Source organism: Macaca fascicularis, chromosome 7 (genome assembly GCF_037993035.2).
Source record: "Macaca fascicularis isolate 582-1 chromosome 7, T2T-MFA8v1.1".
Lineage (NCBI taxonomy): Eukaryota > Metazoa > Chordata > Mammalia > Primates > Cercopithecidae > Macaca > Macaca fascicularis.
The window spans coordinates 26,805,579-26,832,707 of NC_088381.1; the positions used below are offsets into that span (position 1 = coordinate 26,805,579).

The window sequence follows — 27,129 nt, forward strand, 5'->3', positions numbered from 1 at the left end:
TCCAGAAGGAACAGTCCTGCCGAAATCCTAATTTTAGGTCTTCAGACTTCCAGAATTATAAAATAATAAATTTGTGTTGTTTTAAGGCACTAAGGTTGTGGTAATTTGTTATAGCAAATAGGAAATTATTACACTATAGGAACAGGAAACAAATATACAGTATATTATTTATATGATCCTATTTTAATTTTTCATCTTTACAAATAGTGCTGCAATACACACGAGTTAGCATTGTTCTAGAAATTATTGTGAGAAGCAGGATTGCTAGACTTGCTTAAAATCACATTTTAATTGTGATTAGACACTGCCAAATTATCTACCAAAAAATTGTAGCAAATTATACTCCCACTATCAGTGTACAAGAATAACTGTTTCTCCACAAGGTCTCCACTCCCCACAGCCAGAACCTTGATCTCAGAGCCAGATCTTCCTAAAGTCAAGACCAGTTCCAATGAAATCATACTCACAAAGTTGATTAAAAAAACTTCCTTCTAAGATAACTTTCTTTCAGTAACCATAATCTGAGGACATCCCACTACCACACAAGAGAGAGAAAGACTTAAGAAGTAAAAGATGCGGCAACCCTTTTATCACTTTTAAAGTCTGCATTAAAAGGGCATTCTGTTAGCCAGGCATGGTGGCAGGTGCCTGTAGTCCCAGCTACTCGGGAAGCTGGGGCAGCAGAATCACTTGAACCCAGGAGGCAGAGGTTGCAGCGAGCCGAGATCACGCCACTGTACTCCAGCCTAGGCTCAGAAAAAAAAAAAAAAAAAAAAAAGCTCAACAAATATTAATCCATTGAATGAACAATATTTGGCACACAGTAGAAACTCCAGAAATACTTGGAATAACCAAAAACATCATAACGTTTGACTTTTTTTAATGTAATCTAAATTTCACAAACCCTAGGAAATATCATAATAGAATGCTTACTGAATACTTATATCAACCTTGTTGTAACAAAATTTCTTATAACTAAACAAGACTGGAACTTGCCTGAATATTATCTTTTTATTGGCAGCAACTCAAATTGACAGATGTGACCAAAAAAAAAAATCTGAGGTCAATCCTGTTTTTTAGGCAAAAGAGAAAATTGTGAACATAATAAATGTATTGGCTTCGTCTGGGACCCTGAGAATTACTCTTGGACCTGCCAAGTTAGCATAGAAAAATCTAGGCAGGAAGCCAGAACTTGTCTAATAACTAGCAATAATATTACAAAGCAAAATCAGCTCAAGACCACCCTCAATGACAGTAGATCAAATCAGTACACCAAACTGAGTTCAAAGGTTTCAAATGGGTATATTCTAAAATTGAGGTGTCCGGGCTGGGCGCAGTGACTCATGCCTGTAATCTCAGCACTTTGGGAGGCCAAGGCCAGAGGATAACTTGAGGTCAGGAGTTTGAGAGCACCCCAGCCAACATGGTGAAAAATACAAAGAAAAAAAAAAATTAGCCGGATATGGTGGTGCAAGCCTGTAGTCCCAGCTACTCAGGAGGCTGAGGCAGGAGAATCACCTGAATCAAGGAGTCAGAGGTTGCAGTGACCCAAGATTGCGCTACTGCACTCCTGCTTGGGCGACTGAGCAAGACTCCATCTCAAAAAAAAAAAAAACAAAAAAAAAAACACTGAGGTGTCCAATACAGTAACCACTAGTTATACAAGGATACTGGGCATTGAAATGTGGCTAGTCCAAATTGAGATGTGCTATAAATATAACATACCAGATTTTGAAGACTTGCCATCAAGAAAGAATGTAAAATATCTCATTAATAACTTTTATACTGATTACTTGATGAAACAGTATTTTGGAAGGGCCAGGTGCAGTGGCTCACGCCTGTAATTCCAACACTTTTGAGAGGCTGAGGTGGGTGGATTGCTTGAGGCCAGGAGTTCAAGACCAGCCTGGGCAACATGGCAAAACCTGGTCTCTACAAAAAATACAAAAAAATTCAGCCACGCATGGTGGCACACGCCTGTAGTCCCAACTACTTGGGAGGCTGAAATGACAGAATAACCTGAACCTAGGAAGTCAAGGCTGCAGTGAGCTGTGATCACACTACTGTACTCCTGTCTGGGCAACAGGAGTGAGACACTGTCTCCAAAAATAATAGTAATAATATTTTAGATATAAGGGATTAAACGCTATTATGAAAATTAATTTTGCTGGGCACAGTGGTGTGCACCTGCAGTACCAGCTACTTGGGAGGCTAAGGCAGGAAGGTCACTTGAACCTAGGAGTTTGAGACTGTACTGCACAGTGGCTACTAGAAATTTTTAAATTAAATCTGTAGCTGCAGGCACCACCGCAGAGGAATGGGAAGCTGCTACCCTAGGATCAGGCCCATGGGGGAAATGGGAAACCTTGGTACTGCAGTAGTCCCTGCTGGCCCATCATTTTTAGGAGCCATGACAATAAAACCAATCATAATTAATAGAATGCACTACTCTCACTACAGGCCCCAGAAGACAATATAGATGCCCTTTTTCTATCCCTGCCTAAGGGAAAGGAAAAAAAACACGTGCAGAGGCAAGAAGTGGCCAAGGACCCAGAAGTGAGGCAGGGAGAGGTCATTCCGCCTTTCTACGCCTCAGTTTACACATCTGTAAAATGAGGGAAATAGCACAACCTCTCTCACAGGGTTATTCTGAGGATTAGAGGCAATTAGCCAAGCACGGTTGCTCCCAATATTTGGGGAGGCTGAGGCAGGAGCATCCCTTGAGCCCAGGAGTTCAAGACCAGCCTGGGCAACACAGAGAGAGACATCATCCCTCCCTAAAATAAAAAAAAAAATTAGCTGTGTATAGTGGGGTCTCCCTCTAGTCCCAGCTACAGCTACTCAGGAGGCTGGGGGCTGGGGGAGGATCACTTAAGCCCAGAAGTTTGAGGCTTCAGTGAGCCACGATTGTGCCACTGCACTCCAGCCTGGGCAACAGAGTCAGATCCTGTTGTTCATTCATTCATTAATAAACAAATAAAATTTAAAATTTAATTTTAAAAAAATGGCTGGGTGTGGTGCTCATGCCTGTAATCCTAGCACTTTGGGAAGCCAAGATGGGTGGATTGCTTGAGCCCTGGAGTTTGAGACCTGCCTAGGCAACATAGCAAAACTCTGTCTCTACAAAAAATACACAAAAATTAGCTGGGCGGGTGGCTCACACCTGTGGTCCTAGCTACTCAGAAGGTTGAGATGGGAGGATCACCTGAGCCCAGGGAGGTCAAGGCTGCAGTGAGCTGTGATTGCACCACTGTACTCCAGTCTAGACAACAGAATGAGACCTCATCTCAAAAAAAATTTTTTTAATGAGTTCATTGACGGCAAGCACCAGGTCAACAGTAAGTGCTCAATAAACCTTAGTTACTGCTGTCTCCCACTGTTAATGACCTGCATTCGGTGAGTGCTGTGTGCCCAAGCACCATCTCCCTACACACAGTCCTAGGAGTAGGGGCTGTGCTGCCTATACTCACATTACAGATGGGAAAACCAAAGTTTGGAAAAGTCACCTGACCAAGGTCACAAAGTTAGTAGGTGAGACATTCAGCCTCAAAAGTGGGCTCCCCTGGCTTTGAAGCCCCTCCAGTGATCCACTGCCCTGAATGCTCCCAATGTCTCCGTGGCTCTTTTTTTTTTTTTTTTTTTTTTTTCTTTTTGAGACAGAGTCTCACTCTGTCGCCCAAGCTGGAGTGCAGTGGCGCGATCTCGGCTCACTGCAACCTCCGCCTCCCGGGTTCAAGCAATTCCCCTGCCTCAGCCTCCCAAATAGCTGGGATTACAGGAGCATGCCACCACGCCCGACTAATTTTTTTGTATTTTTAGTAGAGACAGGGTTTCACCATGTTGGCCAGGCTGGTCTCAAACTCCTGACCTCAGGCAATCCACCCGCTTCGGCCTCGCAAAGTGCTAGGTTTATAGGTGTGAGCCACCCCACCTGGTCTCCATGGTTCTTTTATGGGCACAAGTTAAGGTTATAGTACTAGCTGTTTAGAAAATAGTTAAAGGAGGTTAGCTAGACCCAAGAATCTCTGGCTCCTTGGAGAGACTGTGGGATTATGAGTAGGTTGTTTCTTGTCTCCACTTTTTAGAGGGCCGGCCCCACTAGACATGCGTAGCTCCCTGAAAACACCATGCCCAAGGAAGGTGCTCAGTAATGGGTGTTCCTTTCTGACTCTAAATGTCAGGTCCTAAGTAAATTTTGTGATTTAAAAAAGGTGAAGTCCCTAAAGGATGAAATGTTCTTTGAGACCTCAGTGTCAGGATGAAACTGTTTCCATGAGGAAGAGGGACAAGTGTACCCCATGGTAAGGGGGACTAGATCAAGACTTGGCCTCCAATAGTCAGTAACTACAAACTGGACAAATAATATTTTGAGGGCACTAAGGCAATATGATGCTATGTCCAAAAAAAAAAAAAAAAAAAAGGCACGGCTAAAAGCCAGAAGTTGAGACCCCACCTCTGCCACAGATCAGCTGTGTGACCCAGGTGCAAATCTCATCACTCCCTGTCTGGGTCTGTTTCTGTGGATGTAGAATGGAGCAATCAATGACAAAATAATAATGATAATATGTGGCTCACTATATTTCTACTGGAGAGAGCTGTTCTAGAATCATTGGTCAAACTTCTTTTTTTTTTTGAGACGGAGTCTCCCTCTGCCACCCAGGCTGGAGTGCAGTGGCGTGATCTCCGCTCACTGCAAGCTCCGCCTCCTGGGTTCACGCCATTCTCCTGCCTAAGCCTCCCGAGTAGCTGGGACTACAGATGCCCGCCACCACACACGGTTAATTTTTTGTATTTTTAGTAGAGACGAGGTTTCACCCTGTTAGCCAGGATGGTCTAGATCTCCTGACCTCATGATACGCCCACCTCGGCCTCCCAAAGTGCTGGGATTACAGGCGTGAGCCACCACGCCTGGCCTGGTCAAACTTCTTGAAGTCACTAACTTCAGAATATGCAAGAAGTCACAACGTTTTAAAATAAGATATAAGGGTTTTGTTTTTTGTTTGTTTGTTCTTTTAAGATGGAGTCTGGCTCTGTCACCCAGGCTTGAGTAAAATGGCATGATCTCAGCTCACTGCAATCTCTGCCTCCCTGGCTCAAGTGATTCTTCTGCCTCAGCCTCTCAAGTAGCTGGGATTACAGGCGCCCACTACCACACCCAGCTAATTCTATATTTTTCGTAGAGACAGGGTTTCACCATGTTGGCCAGGCTAGTCTCAAACTCCTGACGTCAGATGATCCACCCACCTCAGCCTCCCAAAGTGCCAAAAGGCATGAGCCACCATGCCCAGCCAAGGGAATTCTTTTAGAAAAATTTCATCTAGGCCAGACATGGTGGTTCATGCCCGTAATCCCAGCATTTTGGAAAGCCAAGGTGGGAAGATCACTCAGGCCCAGGAGTTTGAGACCAGACTGAGCAACATGGTGAAATCCTAATCTCTCCAAAAATTTTTAAAAATTAGCCAAGAGCCGGGCGTGGTGGCTCACGCCTGTAATCCCAGCACTTTGTGAGGCTGAGGTGGGTGGATTACCTGAGGTCAGGAGTTTGAGACTAGCCTGGCCAACATGGTGAAACCCCCGTCTCTACTAAACAATAAAAAAAAAAAATTGACTGGGCATGGTCGCATGCACCTGTAATCCCAGCTGCTGGGGAGGCTGAGGCAGGAGAATCACTGGAACCTAGAAGGCAGAGGTTGCAGTGAGCTGAGATTGCGCCACTGCACTCCAGCCTGGGCAACAGAGCGAGACATCTCAAAAAAAAAACGAAAAACAAAAATTAGCTAGGGTTGGTGGCATGCTCCTGTGGTCCAGCTACTCAGGAGGCTGAGGTGGGAGGACTGCTTGAGCCTGGGAGGTCAAGGCTGCACTGATCACACTCCTGCATGCCAGCCTGGGCAACAGAGCAAGACCCTGTCTTTAAAAAAATAATAATAAAAACTGCACATGATGAACTGCCCGTTATGGTGCTGAATACGCTTTCCTTCTAAAAACCATAGGAGGAGACAGCCTTTATCCTTGGAAGATTTCACAAATTCATTTGACAAGGAAGGAGCCCATAGATTCTACTAAATCCTCCTCATCTTTGCCACTGACTGTGTCTTTGCCCAATTCGACTATCAGTTGCTTTTAAATCACATGAATGTATCCCAGGAAAAAAACGGAGGCTTGAAAAGAGTGCAAGCAGAAGATAAAGAAAAGGCTAGAACTCTACTGGAATTAGCCAGAAGATGCCTTTGATTTAATTAGGGAAATATAACTTACCTGCTTCCTACCAAGTTAAGCCAATAAACTGCTGGTTCTTGTAAGTCACAAAAATGAACCATCCATATTCTCCTCAACAAAAAGAATGCATACATTCTGATCCTTTCTTCTCGGGAGTTCTCATATCCATCCTCTCCTCTCTACTACCTCTGGTCTTACACACTCATTGCCTCATACCTTAAACATCACAATGGTCTCTCAGCTGACCTAACTCAAGTTTCTCCATCCTGCTGTCAGGCAATCCTCCTAAAATACGATTGCATTCAATCAAACATTTCTATATTTGAACCTCTACACAATACCTGCCCTTAAAGAATTCACCATCTAGTAGGGAAGACATATGTCTCATGATTCCCTTGTCCAAAATCCCCACCAATACAATCATTCTGAAGAACAACTTATGAACATCTAGTAGAGTTTAAGATGTGCCGACCAGGCGTGGTGGCTCACACCTGTAATCCTAGCACATTGGGAGGCCAAGGTGGGCAGATTAACTGAGGTCAGAAGTTCGAGACTAGCCTGACCAACATGGAGAAACCCCGTCTCTACTGAAAATACAAAATTAGCTGGGCGTGGTGGTGCACACCTGTAATCCCAGCTACTTGGAAGGCTGAGGCAGGAGAATCACGAACCTGGGAGGTGGAGGTTGCGGTGAGCCGAGATCATGCTATTGCACTCCAGCCTGGGCAACAAGAGTGAAACTCCATCTAAAAAAAAAAAAAAAAAAACAAAAAGCTGTGCCTACTCTTTGACCTAGGGACACCACTGCTAGCTACCCTATATTGGTATACTCTTAAACACATAAACAAGGAAAGGAATGTTTATAAAAACATTATCGTAACAGGAAAAAAAAAAAAGAAATTCCAAATAACCTAAGTATCTGTAAACAAAAAAATTAAATTTTCATTATACAAATTTTCAAATATAGAACATATACATGCATATATGTAATATGTACTGTATATGTGTGTTTGATTATATACACACCTCTATACCCATCACTGACATTCTAAATTAAAAGCTGGTCATCTTGCTTCATCCTACTCCTTTTAAAAAAAAAAAAAAAAAGGAACTTTACAGTTTACACATGTTGTATTTGGTTACTCTATCTCGAAATCAAGTTTATTCTAGGACACTTTCCCTTTCTCCCATCTACCTCTCCCGTTTTTCTCCCTCATGACATTGATTTGTTGAAGAGAATGGTCGGTTCATCTGTACCTCATACTGAGTTTTTTTAATTTCTTCCTCAAGATAGCATGTAATTTCTTGATCTTCCATATGCCTTACAAACTAAGTCTCTGAAGTTAATTAAAATTCAGATTTAAAATTTTAGACAAAAAATTTCAATAGCAACGTGCTTGATATTGAAGCACATCAGGAAGCACATCTTTTTTGGCTCACTTTTAATTATACTAAGAATAATAGCTAGGTTAGTGATAGTCTAATCCTTCCAACGTCAAGTTATATTCTTTTAGCCTGAGGCCAATTAGTAATCTAGTAATCTGTGGAATCATACTTTGGCTCCATGGGAATATCCAATTCCCAATCAAACATTTTTGTCTAACAGTTTTAGCACCCATTAATGATCCTAGCCCAAAGTAATTATTCATAACAGGTTGTAATAAATTGTCACTTTCAAATTCTTTAATTCCTTCTACGTTATTTGGCATTCCTCATTAAACATAAAATGGTTCCCACTCAAAAGGCAGTTCAAATATATAATTCTTTTTCATTACCAATTTTCACAGTAAAGAATAATAGCCACCTAGCCACCTCCATTTGTTCTATTTATTGTTATATAATCATTTTCTCAATAAATTATTCTCCTTATTTCTTCTGATGTTCACATTGTCCCAATTTTGGCCAAGGAGAGCCTTTTCAATTTGGCTTTTCCATCTTTGAAAGCTTTCTTGGTTTTGGCACAAGTGTTCCAGGTTCATTATGCATGTCCCCTGCCCCAGACCCAGAATCAGTCATTTCTTCAAGGAGTCCTGGATTATTTCAAGTACAAGTATTTAAAGACCAAAATTAGGGTATTAGAGGAGCTTACATCTACCAAGGTGACAAAGTGTTTCTAAGTCCTCTCAGTGGACAGAGCTAAGGAACAAATTTATATGGATTAAGATATGTGTATTATAAATGATGAATTCATATTGACATTTATAATTCAGGTTCAAAATTACAGGTTTTGTGCTTAGCTTCTTTGATTTTATACATGTATCTCTATTGATTACTAATACATTCACATAAAGATTTACTGGCTTTATCCTATAATACATATCATATGGTGTCAAAATTAAAATACCAATATTACAACTAGCAATAAAATGAATAAAGGTGGGGTTTTTTTGCAGTTCTTTTTATCCTTAGCATATATGCCATTTAGTATTAAGCTCCAAAGTCACCTGAAATAGTTTTTCTCCATGTATTTAAATAACTATTTTGATATACACATGGATGCAATTGTTCAAGTTTGTCTTCAATTTTAAGGATTTAAAAATTTTTGATTTTACTATAATTTTTGAATGTGTATTTACTAATTCAAAAGTCAAAACTAAATAATAAAAAGACACATTCAGAAATCACATTTCCATCCCTACTTCATGTATTTCCCATACCCTCTATCATAGGGTAACAATGTTATTAGTTTCTAATTTGTCTTTTCAGTGTTTCTCTTTGCAACATAAACAAATTTGCATATTCTCATATTCTTATTCTCCACACTTCCACTCTACCTTTTTTTTTTTTTCCTCAAGGCAGGCTCTCATTCTGTCACCTAGGCTGGAATGCAGTGGTGTGATCATGGCTCACTGCAGCCTCGACCTCTCAGATTCAGGTGATCCTCCCACCTCAGCCTCCCAAGTAGCTGGGACTACAGGCACGCATCACCACACCTGACTAATTCTAATTTTTGGAGAGATGAGGTTTTGACATGTTGCCCAGGCTGGTCTCAAACTCCGGGGCTCAAGCAATCCTCCCGCCTCAGCCTCCCAAACTGCTGGGATTACAGGTATGAATCACCACGCCTAGCCACCATTCCCTACTTCTCACACCAAAGGAACATACTAAACACATTGTTCTGTATTTTGCTTTTTTCCTCCATTTAATATGTATCCTGGAAAATACTGCATAGAGATTTTTCTCATTCTGTTTTACAGCTGCATAGTACTTGGCTATGTGAAAACACCATCACAAACTTTTTTTTTTTTTTTTTTTTGAGGCAGAGTCTCACTCTGTCGCCCAGGCTGGAGTGCAGTGTGCGATCTTGGCTCACTGCAAGCTCCACCTCCTGGGTTCACGCCATTCTCCTGCCTCAGCCTCCCGAGTAGCTGGGACTACAGGAGCCTGCCACCTCGCCCAGCTAATTTTTTGTATTTTTAGTAGAGATAGGGTTTCACCGTGTTAGCCAGGATGGTCTCGATCTCCTGACCTCGTGATCCGCCCACCTCGGCCTCCCAAAGTGCTGGGATTACAAGCGTGAGCCACCGCGCCCGGCCCATCACAAACTTTTTAATTAAAAAAAAAAAAAACTAGTTATCTCTTACTCTAGCAATCACAAGATCTTACCTTGCAATTTGAGTCCCTCTGTCAACTGCCTCACACATTTACTTCATCCATTTTTCTCTTAATATAGGGCCCTGACAGTCATCTGATTTTAAACAATTCTCCTTCCTCATCCCATACACACTTACCTTATTCCAGACCCAATGTCCCCTCATGCGATTTTCCCACTTCAGAATGGTTACATTCTTTCTCTCCAAATTCTATACTTCAAAGCCCATTTTTAAATGATCTTTTCTCCAACAAAACTTTGAGTTCTTAAATTTCCTCAGCAATTTATAGCATAATCTATATACTTCTCCTTCATTCAACAAACGTTTACTGAGCATATGAAGAGCAAGGAGCTTATGTTCTGGGATAAGAACTTCACAATAAAGAAGTAAATAAATAGTAGTAGTAGTAGTGGTTGTGACAGTGATAAATGGAATGAAGAAAAAGTAAGGCAGAGTAAGAAACAGAGTACTAGATTAGGGATAGGGAATTGCCATTCTGGAGAAAGTGATTATGAAAGGCCTCTCTGAGGTGACAACTGAGTAGAAACAGGAATGAAAGGGAAAAGCAAACCAAGGGAGGATCCAAAGAAAGCATCATGATGCACAAGTCATTCTCTTGGTTGCTTAGCATCAAAACACCTTCTTGTCCTTGGGGAATTCCCTTCCATATGCATCTTGAAAGAAGGCAGAAACCTCTGTCTACTACCGACTATTTGCCTTCCTTGCTTCCCATATGGCAAGGGTACAGTCGTATGACCTCCACTCCACAAGAGAAGCATCTGTGCTGGACCTTAATGTAGAAGATAGTGCATTAAAAAAGCAGAGAGTATGTAGAACCCTTTGTGGTAAACATGGCAGCAGATTCCAATGACAGTAGTGGTAGCAACTTCTTCCTGTGATAAATTCCTTTTCTGTTCAATTAACCAGAGATTATTTGACTGCTTAGAACTAAGAATTCTGGCTGACCCTGGTGATTCAGGGAAATGGAACAGCAAATGTAAGGGCCCTGAGCTACAGTGAAGAAGTATAACAGCAAATGCAATCGTAGAAATACGAATGGGCTGGATCACATAAAGCCTTATAGGCACTAGTAAAGAGTAAATTTTATTGAGATTACTACCAAGTTGTCAGAAAGTTTTAAACAGGAGAGTCTTGTGATGTGATTTACATTGCTAAGAGACTACTCTTGTCATCATATGGTTAATACATAGTGGAAAGCAAGAACTGAAGCAAGCGTACTAGTTAGAAAATTATTCCAGGCAAGAGCTGCTGGCACCTCAGGCCTGGATGATACCTGTGTGGTTATTAGACAATTTACCTTTAATTACTATATATTTAAGTTAAATCTAACATCATATTTTGTGCTTTCCATTTGTCCCCTGTTCAGTTTTCGGTTGTTTTGTTTTGAAATAGAGTCTCGCTCTGTCGCCCAGGCTAGAGTGCAGTGGCATGATCTTGGCTCACTGCAACCTCCACCTCCTGGGTTCAAGCAATTCTCTTGCCTCAGTCTCCCAAGTAGCTGGGATTACAGGCATGCACCACCACGCTCGGCTAATTTTTGTATTTTTACTAGAGACAGGGTTTCACCACGTTGATCATGCTGGTCTCGAACTCCTGACCTCAAGCAATCCACCTGCCTCGGCCTCCCAGAGTGCTGGGATTATGCCCACCCCCTGTCCAGTTTCCTTTCTCTCCTTTGTTGCTGCTGCCTTCTTTTACCTCAATTCTTTTTTAACGTTCTATTTATTTCCTCTACTGATCTGGAAGTTACACTCTCTGTTTCTGTTCTTTTACTGGTTTTCTAGAAATTATACCATGCAGTAAAGTCTAATCAAAATCTTTATTCTCTCTTTTCCCAAAAAATCTATAGCTTTTAAAAGACATAAGCAACACATCAACCAAATACAATATGTAAACCCTGTTTGGATTCCAGTTTGAAAAAACCAAATATAATTTTTTAAATAATTTTTTTAGATAATTGGGAAAATATGAATACTGTCTAAGTATGTAATGCTAAGAGTTATTATTAATTTTTTTCTGTATATGATACTGGTATTATACTTTAAGCCCATACCTTTTATGAGCTAAGAACAATATATTTATGGGTTAAATAATGTGATTGTTATGACTTACTTTAAAATACTTGGGATAGGCCAGGCGCGGTGGCTCAAGCCTGTATGTAATCCCAGCACTTTGGGAGGCCGAGACGGGCAGATCACGAGGTCAGGAGATCGAGACCATCCTGGCTAACACGGTGAAACCCTGTCTCTACTAAAAAAAATACAAAAAACTAGCCGGGTGAGGTGGCGGGCGCCTGTAGTCCCAGCTACTCAGGAGGCTGAGGCAGGAGAATGGCGTGAACCCGGGAGGCGGAGCTTGCAGTGAGCTGAGATCCGGCCACAGCACTCCAGCCTGGGTGACAGAGCGAGACTCCATCTCAAAAAAAAAAAAAAAAAAAAAAAAAAAAAAAATACTTGGGATATATATAAAAACACTTTAGTCATCAATTCATAATGGTTGAAGGTGGGTAATAAATACATAAGGATTCATTATACTCTTCTCTTTTACATATTTAAAATTTTCCATAACAAAGAGTTTTAAATTACTATCCTTCTAGGTAAGACAAGAACCTTAAATCCTAGACTCTATCTATCCTACTTGTTATTCCCTTGTGTTTATCCATTAGATATTTTTACTATGTTTAATGCAATCCATATTCATTTTCATTCTCTAAATATGTATCATTTTCTTTACCTTTCATTTACTCTTCATACATTTCATTTTGTGATTTGGGATCAATTTCATTCTGTCCTAAGTATATCCTTTAAAAACGTACTGTCCAATATGGTGCATGTGGCTATTTAATAAAAATTAAGTAAAACTAAAAATTCAGTTTATTGGTTACACTAGTCATATTTCAAGTACTCAATAGCCCTATGTAGCTTGTGACTACAATATTGGACAGCACAGACAAAGAACATTTCCAGGCCAAATGTGGTGGCTCACACCTATAATCCCAGCACTTTCTAGGACTGAGGTGGGAGAATCACCTGAGCACAGGAATTTGAGCCTGAGCAACATAGCAAGACCTCGTCTCTACAAATAATTTTAAAAATTAGCCAGGTCGAGGTAATGTGCATCTGTGATCCCAGCTACTCAGGAGGCTGAGGTAGGAGGATCACCTGAGTGATCACATTATTATCACATTATCACATTACTTAATCCATAAATATATTGTTTTTAGCTCAGTGAGCCATGATTGCACCACACTCCAGCCTGGGTGACAGAGTGAGATCCTGTCTCAAGAAAAAAATAAGTAACATTCCCCTTTCCACAGAAACTTCTATTGAACAGTGCTGCTTTAAACAATCTTTCACAGGTGAGATGTTGATGACAAGTTGTTTTTATCTGAAAATACCCTTATTTTACCATCATTCTTTAAATATATTTTCACTGGGCATAAAATTCTAGATTGACAGGTAGTTTTCATTTCACATAGCAGACATTTCGCTGTCTGCTGATTTCCACTGTTGCTGTTGAAAAGTCATCCTGCCAGGCACGGTGGCTCACGTCTGTAATCCCAATACTTCGGGAGGCTGAGGCAGGTGGATCACCTGAGGTCAGGAGTTCGAGACCAGCCTGGCCAATATAGTGAAACCCTGTCTCTACTAAAAATACAAAAAATTAGCTGCGTGTGGTTGTGGGCGCCTGTAATCTCAGCTACTAGGGAGGCTGAAGCAGGAGAATTGCTTGAACCCGGAAGGCAGAGGTTGCAGTGAGCCAAGATTGCGCCATTGCACTCCAGCCTGGGCAACAAGAGCGAAACTCCATCTCAAAAAAAAAGAAAAAAGAAAGAAAAGAAAAGTCATCTATTACTCTAATTCTTGCTCTTTTGATGGTTTTCTCTTTCTCCAGCTACTTTTGGCTTTCTGTGACTTTATTACAATGTGTTTAGGTGTGGACTTATTATTATCCTAATTAGGATTCACTGGAATTCTTGCATCCTGGTTTGGTATTTTTCCTTGGTTCTGGAAAATATGAGCCATCATCTCTTCAAATGTCCCATTCTGTCTTCCTTTCCTTCTGGAATTCCAATTAAGACTCTCTCACTCTATCCCCATGTCTTACACTGTCTTCTATAATTCCCATCTTTTTGCCTCTAGCCATCATCTATGCTACATTCTGGATAATTTTATCTAATCTATATTCCAGTTCGATAATTTTTCTGATGTGTCCAATCTGCTGCAAATTGAGTCATTAGGTTTTTAATTCAGTTACTTTATCTTTTTTTTTTTTTTTTTTTTTTTTGACAGGGTCTTATTCTGTCACCTAGGTTGGAGTAAAGTGGTACCATCTTGGCTCACTATAGCCTTGACTTCCTGGGCTCAAGCAATCCTCCCATGTCAGCCTCCTGAGCAGCTGGGACTACAGGCACATGCCGCTATACCCAGCTAATTTTTTTGTATTTTCTGTACAGACAAGGTTTCACCATGTTGCCCAGGCTGGCCTCAAACTCCTAATCAGTTATTTTTTATTCTAAAAGTTCTATTTGTTTTTTTCAAAACTATGATGCCACTTAAAAAAATAAATCATTTCCTATTCCCTATTCTCAAATTTGTCACTTATTTCTGTAAACACAGTAAACTTGGTTGTTTCATTACATATCTTTTAATTCTATTACATCGTGCCTATGAAAATCTTTTTCTGCTGTCTGTTGTTTCTACTGGTTCATGCCTATGGTTCCTTGTCTCTTTGTATGTCTAGTTATCTTTTGACTATGGGCTGATTACTGTCCTTAAAAAACTGTGGGGAGGCCTAAGATGAAGGAAGGAGCCTTCTATTAGAGAACATTTGCATTTGCTTCTGACAAGCACCTGGAGTCAGGAACCAACCTAAATTAAGTATGGCTTACGGTTCCCTTTCCCACCTATGCTATGGGCGCAGCTTTGTAAAGACTTTTGTTTGCTTGTTTCCTTTCTCTTTTTTCCTCCTGCTCTGCTCAGTGCCTACACAACTTGTCTTGAAGTTCCTTGATATTTGATTGAGAGGTAGGTGATGAAAGGTGATGAAAAGGGGTTAGTTCTGGTTCATCCTTACCTCTCAGCTATAGATATATGGAGCCCAAGCCTAATCAGGCAAGAATACCTCATAAGCCTTTACATGTCCACATGTTGGGTGGGCTCTGCATCTTAATTTCTGTCCACCTCACCCCATAAGACTGATGAACAGAAATCTAAATTTCTTGATATTGGCAAACATATTGAAGGCAAAAGTGGCTTCAGTTCACCAGATAGTCTGTTAACTTCTTGCTTTAGGCTTTCTTCCAGAATTTGGCTTAACAGATTCCCCAGTTCTTCAAAGCTATTAAGGCAATGTTCTATGTATTTTATCCAACATTCTCAATTGTCTTCAAAAAGAAGACTGGTCGGCCGGGAGCAGTGGCTCACACTTGGAATCCCAGCATTTTGGGAGGCCAAGGCGGGTGGATCATGAGGTCAGGAGTTCAAGACCAGCCTGGCCAACATGGTGTAACCCCATCTCTATTAAAAATACAAAATTAGCCAGGCATAGTGGCATGCACCTGTAATCCTAGCTACTGGGGAGGGTGAGGTAGGAGAATCACTTGAACCCAAGAGGACAGGTTGCAGCGAGCCAAGATCACGCTGCTGCACTCCAGTCTGGGCGATAGAGCAAGACTCCGACTCGAAAAACAAAAAAAGAAGAAGATTGGTCTAATTTAGGCCACTATTATCCAGAAACCAGACATATTTGGAAGTGACCTTCCTGATGTACAGCTTGACCCTTGAACAACATAGGTTTGAATTGCACAGTTCACGCATACATTTTTTTTTAATATATTAGAAAATTATTTTGAGGCTGGACACGGTGGCTCACGCCTGTAATCCCAGCACTTTGGCAGGCCAAGGCAGGTGTATCACCTGAGGTCAGGAGCTTGAGACCAGTGTGGCCAACATGACAAAAACCCATTTTTATTAAAATAATACAAAACTTAGCCGGGCATGGTGGCAGGCACCTGCAATCCCAGCTACTCAGGAGGCTGAGGCAGGGAGAACTGCTTGAACCCAGGAGAAGGAGGTTGCAGTAAGCCAAGATCACACTACTGCACTCCAGCCTGGGCAATAGAGTGAGACTCCGTCTCAACAACAACAACAAAAAATTATTTTGAGATCTTTGACAATTAAAAAAAACTCACAAGCCTAGGCACAGTGTCTCACACCTGTAATCCCAGCACTTCAGGAAGGTGAGGCAGGCAGATTGCTTAAGCCCAGGAGTTCAAGATCAGACCAGGCAACATAGTGAGACTCCATCTCTACAAAAAAAATTTTTAATTTTTTAATTAGCCAGGCATGGTGGCATGCAGCTGTGGTCCCAGCTACTCAGGAGGCTGAAGAAGGAGGATCATTTGAGCCCAGGAGGTCAAAGTTACAGTGAGCCATGTTCATGCCACTGCACTCCATCCTGGGCAACAGAACAAGACACTGTCTCAAAAACAAAACTCACCAACTGCATATTTAAAAACTTAAGAAAAAGGTGTCAAGAATGCATAAAATATATATAGATTTTGGTCTATTTTATGGTTTACTACAATTAAATATACACAAATCTATTATAAAAAGTTAAATATAGCCAGGCATGGTGGTACATGACTGAGAGGATGAGGCAGGGGGATTTCCTGAGCTCAGGAGCACCAAGCCAGTCAGCCACAGTGGTGTGTGCTTGTAGTCCCAGCTACTCAGGAAGCTGAAGTGGGAGGATCACTGGAGCCCAAGAGATTGAGGCTGCAGTGGGCCATGATCACACCACTGCACTCCAGCCTGGACAAAAGAGACCTTGTCTCAAGAAGAAAAAATTACTTTTATACACACACACACACACACACACACACACACAAAGAGGTCAGAGCCCATCCAAAACTCTAGCCCAGCCCAATCCAGCATTTCTCAATTTGTGATTCCCAAAGCTCCAGACTTCAGTACCAAGAAGGGCAGTGGCTAAAGAGGTAAGCACAGGTTGGAGGTGGCAGAACGTTTCAGACCCTTTTCACTCTCACATAAACAAGACCATCTCCACCTGTTATGAGATTCTATAATATTATTTGTAATTTTAAAGCATTTTTTGAAAGACTAAGCCAGCAATAAAAGAATCTTAAAAAGTAAACTTTTACTAGTAAACTATTTTATCTTCAGACATAAATGGTTAAAAGTTTTGAATCTCAAGCAAAAATTACTGGCTGAGTGCAGTGGTTCACACCTGTAGTAGTCCCAGCACTTTGGGAGGCTGAGGCAAGCAGATCACTTGAGCTCAGGAGTTCAAGAACAGCCTGGACAACATGAAGAAATTTCGTCTCCACCAAAAAATACAAAAAACAGCCAGGTGTGGTGATGCAAGCATGTGGGCCCAGCTACTCGGGAGGCTGAAGTGAGAGGATCACCAGAGTCCAAGTAGAGGACTGCAGTGAGCTGAGATTGCTCCACTGCACTCCAGCCTGAGTGTTAGAGACAGATCCCGTCTCAATTAAAAAAGAAAACAAAGAATTACTTAGTTCTTTTTCATTACTATTCCATACCCAAATCCTTACTAACAAAAATCCAGAAAAAAACTACATTTATTTGCAAGTCCTACAAGTGTGTGCTTTATCTGTGCTCCTCTGTTACTTAATTTTAGACTCTAGCCAAATAAAACTCAGGTAAAAGTAGTATGGATATATTAGAACCTCAAAAATCAGATTCTGAAATATAATTCACTCAAAAAAAATTTAAACTCTAAATTATATACCAAAAGCTTGTTTTTGTTTTTTGTTTTTTGAGACAAAGTCTCGCTCTGTGGCCCAGGATGGAATGTAGTGGTGTGATCTTGGCTCACTGCAACCTCTGCCTCCCGGGTTCAAGTGATTCTCCTGCCTCAGCCTCCCAAGTAGCTGGGATTACAGGCGCGTGCCACCAAGCCCGGCTAATTTTTGTATTTTTAGTAGAGATGGGGTTTCACCATGTTGGTCACGCTGGTCTCTAACTCCTGACCTCAAGCGATCCAACCACCTTGGCCTCTCAAAGTGCTGGGATTACAGGTGTGAGCCACCACACCCGACAAAGAGCTTGTTTTAAGTAGCACCCAACATGTTATGACTCCTTGTCTCCATTAGGTTAAATCTCTTTGTCTTATATACAGTTACTCCCAAAGGTACTACATAAAAAAATATTTCTGTGCTGTTATAAACTTCCCTAAACTTCAAAGAGATTTATTTTTCTTTCAGAGTTCTGTCTCCCAGGCTGGAGTATAGCAGTGCAATGTTGGCTCACCACAACCTATACCTCCTGGGCTCGAGGGATCCTCCCACCTCAGCCTCCTGAGTAGCTGGGACTACAGGCACACACCACCATGCCCAGCTAATTTTTTTCATTTTTTGTAGAGACAGGGCTTCACCATGTTACACAGGCTGGTGTTGAACTCCTGGGCTCAAGTGATCCACCCACCTTGGCCTACCAAAGTGCTGGGATTACAGGCATGAGTCACCACACCTGGCCTAAACTTCAGTTTTAAATATTACAGCATAAGCTCATCTACCATGATGACTTCCTTATTCATATATATTTTTGTTTCTTTGAATTTCAGATATCAAAAGATGTCATTAAATTGGAACCATAGGCCAGACACGGTGGCTCATGTCTCACTTTGGGAGGCCAAGGCAGGCAGATCACCTGAGATCTGGAGTTCGAGACCAAACTAGCAAACATGGTGAAACCCCATCTCTACTAAAAACACGAGAATTAACCAGCAGCTTGGTGCGGTGGCTCCTACCTGTAATCCCAGCACTTTGGGAGGCCAAGGCGAGCAGATCACCTGAGGTCAGGAATTCGAGACCAGCCTGGCCAACATGGTGAAACCCTGTCTCTACTAAAAATACAAAATTAGCCAGGCATGGTGGTGTGTGCCTGTAGTCCCAGTTACTCGGGAGGCTGAGGCGGGAGCATTGCTTGAGCCTGGTAAGCAGAGGTTGCAGTGAGCCAAGATCGTACTGCTGCACTCCAGTCTGGGCAACAAAGTGATACTCCGTCTCAAAAAACAAACAAACAGGCTGGGCGCGGTGGCTCACGCCTGTAATCCCAGCACTTTGGGAGGCCGAGACGGGCGGATCACGAGGTCAGGAGATCGAGACCATCCTGGCTAACACGGTGAAACCCCGTCTCTACTAAAAAATACAAAAAACTAGCCGGGCGAGGTGGCGGGCGCCTATAGTCCCAGCTACTCGGGAGGCTGAGGCAGGAGAATGGCGTGAACCCGGGAGGCGGAGCTTGCAGTGAGCTGAGATCCGGCCACTGCACTCCAGCCTGGGCGACAGAGCGAGACTCCGTCTCAAAAAAAAAAAACAAACAAACAAATAAATAACCCGTAATTAACCAGGGCATGGTGGCAGGCACCTGTAATCCCAGTTACTTGGTAGACTGAGGCAGGAGAATCACTTGAACCTGGGAGGCAGAGGTTGCAGTAAGTCAAGATTGTGCCACTGCACTCCAGCTTGGGCAACAGAGTAAGACTCCATCTTGGAAAAAAAAAATAAAGCTTCTTGAAACCATGTTAATAAATTAAGCTCTAACTTTCCACCTAAGCTATATATTTATCAGATATACATTCTCTATTTCTCTATCTACATTTTACCTGTGTTTATCAGTGTCCCTATTATGATAGAATTAGTCATAATTTTCTAAAAATTAACCCAGAATATGTCCATGGATAAAGAATATTTATTGATGACTACTTAACATTCATGTTTAAGATAAGCTCAAAAGTTCCATATCTAAAGTACATAAATTATACCAACACTAAACTAAAAAGTAGTAAGGGTTTGTCAGTTAGCATGTCCAGAACTTCCCAGGCACATGCCAAAACCTAATCTTCCTTCTGCATTACCTGATAATATTAACAGCCTCTTTACTTCCCAATTTAGAAATCTGGGAGCTATCTTCAACTCTTCCCTCTCCCTCATCTTCTACATACAGCTGGTCTCAATGTTTGTGTCCCCACAAAATTAACATGTTGAAACCCTAACCCCAAGGTGATGGTATTAGTAGATGGGGACTTCGAGTGATGATTAGGTCACGAGGGCAAACCTTATCATTCCATTCATAATTTCATGGATGGAATTACTGCCAGATAACTGCTTTGTCCCTTTACCATATGAGGGCACAGCAAGGTGGCTCCATCAGTAAAGCAGGAAATGGACCCTCACCAGCCACGGAATCTGCCACCACCTTGATCTTGAACTTCCCAGCCTCCAGAACTGTGAGAAATAAATTTCTATTGTTTATAAGTCACTAGTTTATATTTTTGTTACAGTACCACAAATGGACTAAGACAGTTGGTCGTCAAGTTCTATAAAGTCTACTTCACATCTTTTTCTTTTTTTAATAGGCAATACTTTCATATAGCTCAAAAGCCCAAACACAGAAATGTATACATTGAAAATTCTCAGCGGAAATATTTACACTACTCACTGCTCCTCCTCGGCCCAGCCTGGACCCACAACTCCAACAAGTAATCACCTTTACTAGTTTCATGAGTATCCTTCCAGCATTTCTATAATCACCAGAAAAATAAATAAATAACATTACCACATAACACTGTTCCCCACTTGCTTTTCCTGTTTAACACATCCCAGAGATCTTTTCCTATTAGTTCACAGAGAGAACTTCCTCGTTTTTTTATACAGCTGCACAGTATGCTATTACTGCGTTTTAACATGCATTTCTCAAACTACTAATGAGACCGTGCATCCTTATCAAATGTTTGTTGGCCACTATGTTTCCTCTTCAGAAACTGCCTATTCATATTCTTTACCTATTTTATCGTTTCATTCTCTTTGTAGGAGTGCAATATGTATATTTCTGGTTTATTACATATGTTGCATACTCCTCTCAGTCTGTTTTAAATTTGTATATTCTTTTTTTCTTTAAAATTTGTATATTCTAAATGTTAATGTTGTCATAAAGTTTTAAATTGTGGTTTGGTCAAATGTATCAAAATACCTTTCCAAAATGAATGTAGATGTAATTATGCATTCCAATCACCCATAGAATACAGTGGCACTGAACTATATGTATATTTAACTTGAAAATGATTTAGGCCAGGTGTGGTGGCTCACGTCTGTAATCCCAGCACTTTGGGAGGCCAGGGCGGGCAGATCACCTGAGGTCGGGAGTTCGACACCAGCCTGACCAACATGGAGAAACCCCGTCTCTGCTAAAAGAACAAAATTAGCCGGGCATGGTGGCGCATGCCTGTAATCCCAGCTACCCCGGGAGGCTGAGGCAGAAGAATCACTTGAACCTGGGAGGTGGAGGTTGCAGTGAGCCGAGATTGCGCCACTGCACTCCAGCCTGGGCAACAAGAGCGAAATTCTGTCTCAAAAAAAAAAACAAAAAAGAAGATTTAAACATTTGGCTACTCACCATTCTATTTAATAAACATAAGTCCCAGCATGAGCCTGAAATATGAATCTATTTCCTCAGTAGGTCTCAGTTCTTCAAATGCATCTTATGGAATGAATAGATAAGTTAACGTTTCATACGATTTTATTTTGTACAACATAGCCCATAAATGTAAGCCATCTTCCTCTAGGGCACAATTGAGGAAACGGTGATATATTTCATCACTAGAGGAAAAACTGGCTGTTTGGGAATTATCGAGAGATGGTATCTTACTTCCCATATGGCAACTTCCTACAAGTTAATTCTGACTATACAGTATTTTCCCCTAATATGCATAATCAGTAAGTGGTAACTCCAAAGCATCTCAGACCTTCAAGGATATGACCTGTACCTCACTGCAGCCTCTTCACTCAACATTTCCCCCTTGGATTTATATTTTAATATAGAGTTATCTACAATACCCTCATGTGCTATTCTCTCTCACGATTCTAATCCTTTATATGTTATCCTGCCTAAGAAGTCGTTCCCTCCCAAACTTACCTAAGTAGTTCTATTCTCCCTCCAAACCCAGTTCAGACATTACCTCGTCCAATAAGTTTCCCTTGACCTTCTCAGCAAAATGAATTAATCACTTCTTTATTCTCTCATTGTGGCCTTAACACACTTCCATTATTAAATAGATTTCATCACATTACAAATGATTTATTTACAAGCTTTCCTCTCTCATAAACCTTAGGAATTCAGATAGGGATTTATCTTTTTTTTTTTTTTTAACCCTTATAGGAGTATAGGCTAATAGTTTATCTTATTCTTACGTGTATTTTAGTATCTAGCAGCTTCTAATACACCACTCAACAGATGTTTGCCAAATTAAACAAGTCCTTTCTATTCAGCATTATTATAAACACTGTAAGCCTACAAACACACAAATTGAAGGTAAGATCTTTAACCAAAAATATTTCACAAACTGAAAAAATGTGTGGATTATAACAAAAGTAGTTTGTAGTTCAGTGTTTTGTTTAAGCGGGTATAGATACCATAGATCAGTGCTCTTCAAACTGTTAGTCATGACCTATTAACAGACTGTGAAATCACTTTAGTGGGTTAAAGCCAATGTTTTTGAAAATATCAGCATATATCAAATGTAGTTATCTCACACACACACACACATGCACACAGTAACATAAATAGACAATTACCATATAAGATGTATTTTTTATTGGAAGTCAGAATAAACAATCATCTGAGAGCTACTTCCATAGTTGATAGGTTCCAAGGTTTATATTAACAAATTGTAGCAGTCAAGGAAGGCCTCTTCAATGAAGGACTTAACATCTGAAGCATAACCTGTCTCCCCACCATTTCTTCTCAGCTCCTCTCTCATTCTCCCCCTTAGTTACTGTGCTCTAGCCACAAAAGTCTTAACAATTCTTTGAACAAGGCAAATGTGTTTGCACTTTAGGGTCTAGCACATGTTGGTTCCGTTGCCTAGAAAACTCTTCACTTAGATTTAACCGCATGGCTTGCTCCTGCACTCCAGGATGCCCAGGGAGTAGCTTTCGCAGACCACCTAAGATAGCTACCACATCTCACCAATCTATCCCCTTACCTCCTTTTTTTTTTTTTTTTTTTTTTTTTAAGATGGGAGTCTCACTCTGTCGCCAGGCTGGAGATGCAGTGGCGCCATCTCAGTTCACTGCAACCTCCGCCTCCCAGGTTCAAGCAATTCTCCCGCCTCAGCCTCCCGAGTGGCTGGGACTACAGGCACACACCACCACGCCCAGCTAGTTTTTGTATTTTTAGTAGAGATGGGGTTTCACCATGTTGGCCAGGATGGTCTTGATCTCCTGACCTTGTGATCTGCCCGCCTTGACCTCCCAAAATGCTGGGATTATAGGCATGAGCCACCGCACCTGGCCTCCCCTTACCTACTTTTATTCCTTTTCATTTTACTCATTACCACCTAATATCACATATTTATTGACTATGAGTCCCTCCCCACAAACGTCAGCTCCAAGAAAACAGGGACTTTGTCTTCGTTTTGTTCATTACTCTAACACCAGAGATTAGAACAGTGCCGGCCGCAGGGCAAACATCCCTGAGTAGGCTCTGACAGGCAAGGAAAAGGAAGAATGCACGGAGTTGTGCTTAAGCAAGGTATATTACAGAGGAAACCCCAGCTTAATAATGTTAAACAGTAAGGAATAAGGCTGAAAAAGAATATAAAAAGGTTGGAAAGTCAGAAGTAGAATTTGGACTTTATCTTGTAAACAACTGGGAGCCATTCAAATTTTTGAGCAAATGGTGACCCTTTCAAACATTTATTCAGCACAGGTTCAATTCACTTTGTTTGACAGAATAGACAGTGCAAAGGTCAACAGCACATGTTCTCCCCTTAGGCTTATATGTTTAGCAATGGGTTCAAAAATTTTTCAGGAAAATCATTCTGGCAGCCATATGCAAAACGGATTCAAGGAAGGAAAATCTAAAGTTTAAAGGAAGTAAATAATAGGCAAAAAGAAGAAAGCAAAAGTATGCATCGCAGACTACTTCAAGATTTAAGTATGACAAAATTAAGAGAAATGCTGAAAGCAGGTGGGAGGCTGAATAATAATAAATCTAAAAGTGATGGAAATTCCTTGAGTTTTCCAACAGAAATATCCAGTAAACTATTAGAGCAATAAACATGGATGGGACACACATTTGGGAGCCATCAGCATATAAAACATCTGAGAGGGGAATAGATAATCAAGTACTGATGAGACTAACAGTGCTAAGAGGCTCATGAAACAACAAAGAAAACAGAAAAGCAGTAGTCAGAAGGGAAAACCAGGATGGCAAATTTAACACAAAGGGCAAGGAAAGAACATTAAGAAGCCTCGGTGGAAACAGTAACACATATATACTAGCTGAAGAGAGTCAGGATGAAGCCGTTATTATTGACAAAAAAGATGTCCTCTGAAGCAACAATCTGAATTATGATATTCCAAAACTGCGTAATTTAGGAAAGAAACAGTAAAAGAACTCAGGAGTTGAATAGCCTGGACAACACAGTGAGACTTTGTCTCTACCAGAAAAATACAAAAATTAGCCAGGCATGGTGGTACATGCCTGCAGTCCCAGCTACTCAGGAAACTGAGGTAGGAGGATCACCTGAGCCGAGGGAGGTCAAGGCTGCAGTGAGCTGCAATTGTACTCCAGCCTGGGCAACACAGTGTGACCTTGTCTCAAAAAAAAAAGTAAGAACTCAGGGCAACAACGGTAAGTCAATTCTTAAAATTTTTGAAAATAAAGAAGAGAAACGCAGCAGATAGAACAGTAGCAGCAGTTCATCAAAATTGATTCTTTTTCCTCCCAAAGTACAGAAGTCTGTACATATTTTAAGATAGCAAAGAAAAAACATTGCAAATAATGATCAAGGCCAGGCGCAGTGGCTCACACCTGTAATCCCAGCACTTTGGGAGGCCAAGGCAGGCAGATCACAAGGTCAGGAGATCGAGACCATCTGGCTAACACAGTGAAACCCCGTCTCTACTAAAAATAGAAAAAAACAGCCGGGCGTGGTGGCACGCGCCTGTAGTCCCAGCTACTCGGGAGGCTGAGGCAGGAGAATCGCTTGCATCCAGTAGGCAGAGGTTGCAGTGAGCCGAGATTGTGCCACTGCACTCCAGCCTGGGCAACAGAGTAAGACTCCGTCTCAAAAAAAAAAAAAAAAAAAAATCAAAGTGACCAGAGAGGTAGTTAACTGTGGCAGCAGGATTCTTCTTCTATTCAATTTACAAAATAAGATGAAAGAACAGTGATTTGTCATGGTTACAATGAAAAAAAAATGTGCAAGCTTGTATCCTGTTTTCCTTTTTCACTTAAATAGAAGTAAATGGCATCTATTAAGAGTTAAAGAGGAAGAAGGAATATAAGACAACAGAAAAATGCAATTAATAAGATGATTGCCAAGAAGTAGGAAGGGCCTATTTGGAATTGTTCAGCATAAATTTATAGTGGCCAAGAAATCTTCATAATTACTCACCTTCCTCCACAAATATGCTGTGACCTGTGAGGGAAAACAGAAGAAATCGATGGTGGAAAAATCTGACAATATGCGTCCAGTAAAATATAAAATAAGTGACCGATGTCAAAGTGCAGACCGTATCTAGTGCGTACAGGAGTAAGTTAAATGTCTTAGACTGGGTTGCTGTAACAAAATACCATGAACTGGGTAGCTTACTAAACAACAGAAAATTATTTTCTTGTGTTTTTTTTTTTTGTAGAGATGGGGTCTATGTTGCCGAGGCTGGTCTCAAGCAATCCTCCCACCTCAGCCTCCTAAAAGTGCCAGGATTACAGGTATGAACCACCACACCCAGCCCAGAAAACCATTTTTAATAGTTCTGGAGGCTGAGAAGTCCAAGATAAGGCACTGGCAGATTCAGTATCTGGTAAGGGCCAGCTTCTAGACAGCAGTCTTTTTGCTGTAACCTCATGTGGAAGAAAGAGCTAACAAGCTGTCTGGAGTCTCCTTTTTTTTTTTTTTTTTTTTGAGACAGAGTCTCATTCTGTCACCCAGGCTGGAGAGCAGTGGCGCGATCTCTGCTCACCGCAACCTCCACTGCCCAGGTTCAAGCGATTCTCCTGCCTCAGCCTCCCGAGTAGCTGGGATTACAGGCGCCTACCACCGCGCCCAGCTAATTTTTGTATTTTTAGTAGAGATGGGGTTTCACCATCTTGGCCAGACTGGTCTTGTACTCCTGACCTCCTGATCTACCCACCTCAGCCTCCTAAAGTGCTGGGATTATAAGCATGAGCTACTGCATCCAGCCTGGAGTCTATTTTTTAAGAGCACTAATCCCACTTGTGAGGGCTCTACCCACCTGAGCTAATCACCTCCCAAAGGCCCCACCTCCTAATGCCATCATCTTGGAGGTTAAGATTTCAACATGAATTATGGGGAGACACAAGTATTTAGACCATAGCACTAAGGGAGAGAAACTGAGGGTCTCTATGAATGGAACAAGTAAAGGAACATAGGAAGAATAATCACATCGGCAAAGACACAGAGTTCACACAAGCCATTCAGGGCGTAAAGGAAATTTTTAGATCATTCACTTACCACACATATTTTTTTTATTTTTTATCATTAAAAAGAATAAACATGGAACACATCACAAATTTATGTGTCATCCTTGTGCAGGGACCATGCTAATCTTCTCTGCATCGTTCCAATTTTAGTATATTTGCTGCTGAAACAAGCACTAGACTACTAATTATTTTTTCCTCTGTTTGGATACATGGGAAGTGCTGTGGACATAAAGGATTCCAGGAGTCAGAAGGGGCTATACATCCAAAACCGTTATCATAATGAGAAGAATGGACCTAATTCCAAAGTTCAGTTCTGTCATTTTAAAACCACCTCAGTCTCTACATGCACAGAACGGGTGTGTTAAAGACAGGTATCATACTGGCATCTACCCACCTCCTTTAAAGAATCATTACTATAGGCTGGGCGCAGTGGCTTATGCCTGTAATCTCAGCACTTTGGGAGGCCAAGGCGGGCAGATCACTTGAGGTCAGAAGTTCGAGACCAGCCTAGCCAACATGGCTAAACCCCGTCTCTACTAAATATAAAAAAGTTAGCTAGGTGTGGTGGCAGGCACCTGTAACTGCAGCTATGTGGGAGAATCACTTGAACTCAGGAGGCAGAGGTTACAGTGAACCAAGATCACGCCACTGCACTCCAGCCTGGGTGACAGAGTGAAACTCCATCTCACACACAAAAAAAGAATCACTACTATAGTAAACCACCATAGTAAAAGTATCTTATCCCTCAAGTGTAATGAGACATAAACAAGCTAATTGGGTTATAGGAATGCTCAAGC

General features: G+C 41.3%; 1 protein-coding gene and 1 non-coding gene across 15 annotated transcripts in view; both read right to left on the reverse strand.

Moving 5' to 3' along the window:
- Positions 1-27,129, reverse strand: part of GABPB1 (GA binding protein transcription factor subunit beta 1) — a 76,306-nt gene that overhangs the window by 42,138 nt on the left and 7,039 nt on the right. For 4 of the 14 annotated variants that reach the window (XM_073995790.1, XM_045395443.2, XM_073995787.1 and 1 more), the window contains exon 2: positions 25,284-25,307. The exons of the other annotated variants lie outside the window; for them this stretch is intronic. The gene's annotated coding sequence lies outside the window, so the exon portion shown is untranslated. The remainder of the gene's footprint in view (positions 1-25,283; positions 25,308-27,129) is intronic. 14 annotated transcript variants of the gene reach the window in all.
- Positions 26,400-26,502, reverse strand: LOC123574732 (U6 spliceosomal RNA). Its single transcript, XR_006699935.1, has one exon. It is a non-coding gene; the product is annotated as a U6 spliceosomal RNA (small nuclear RNA).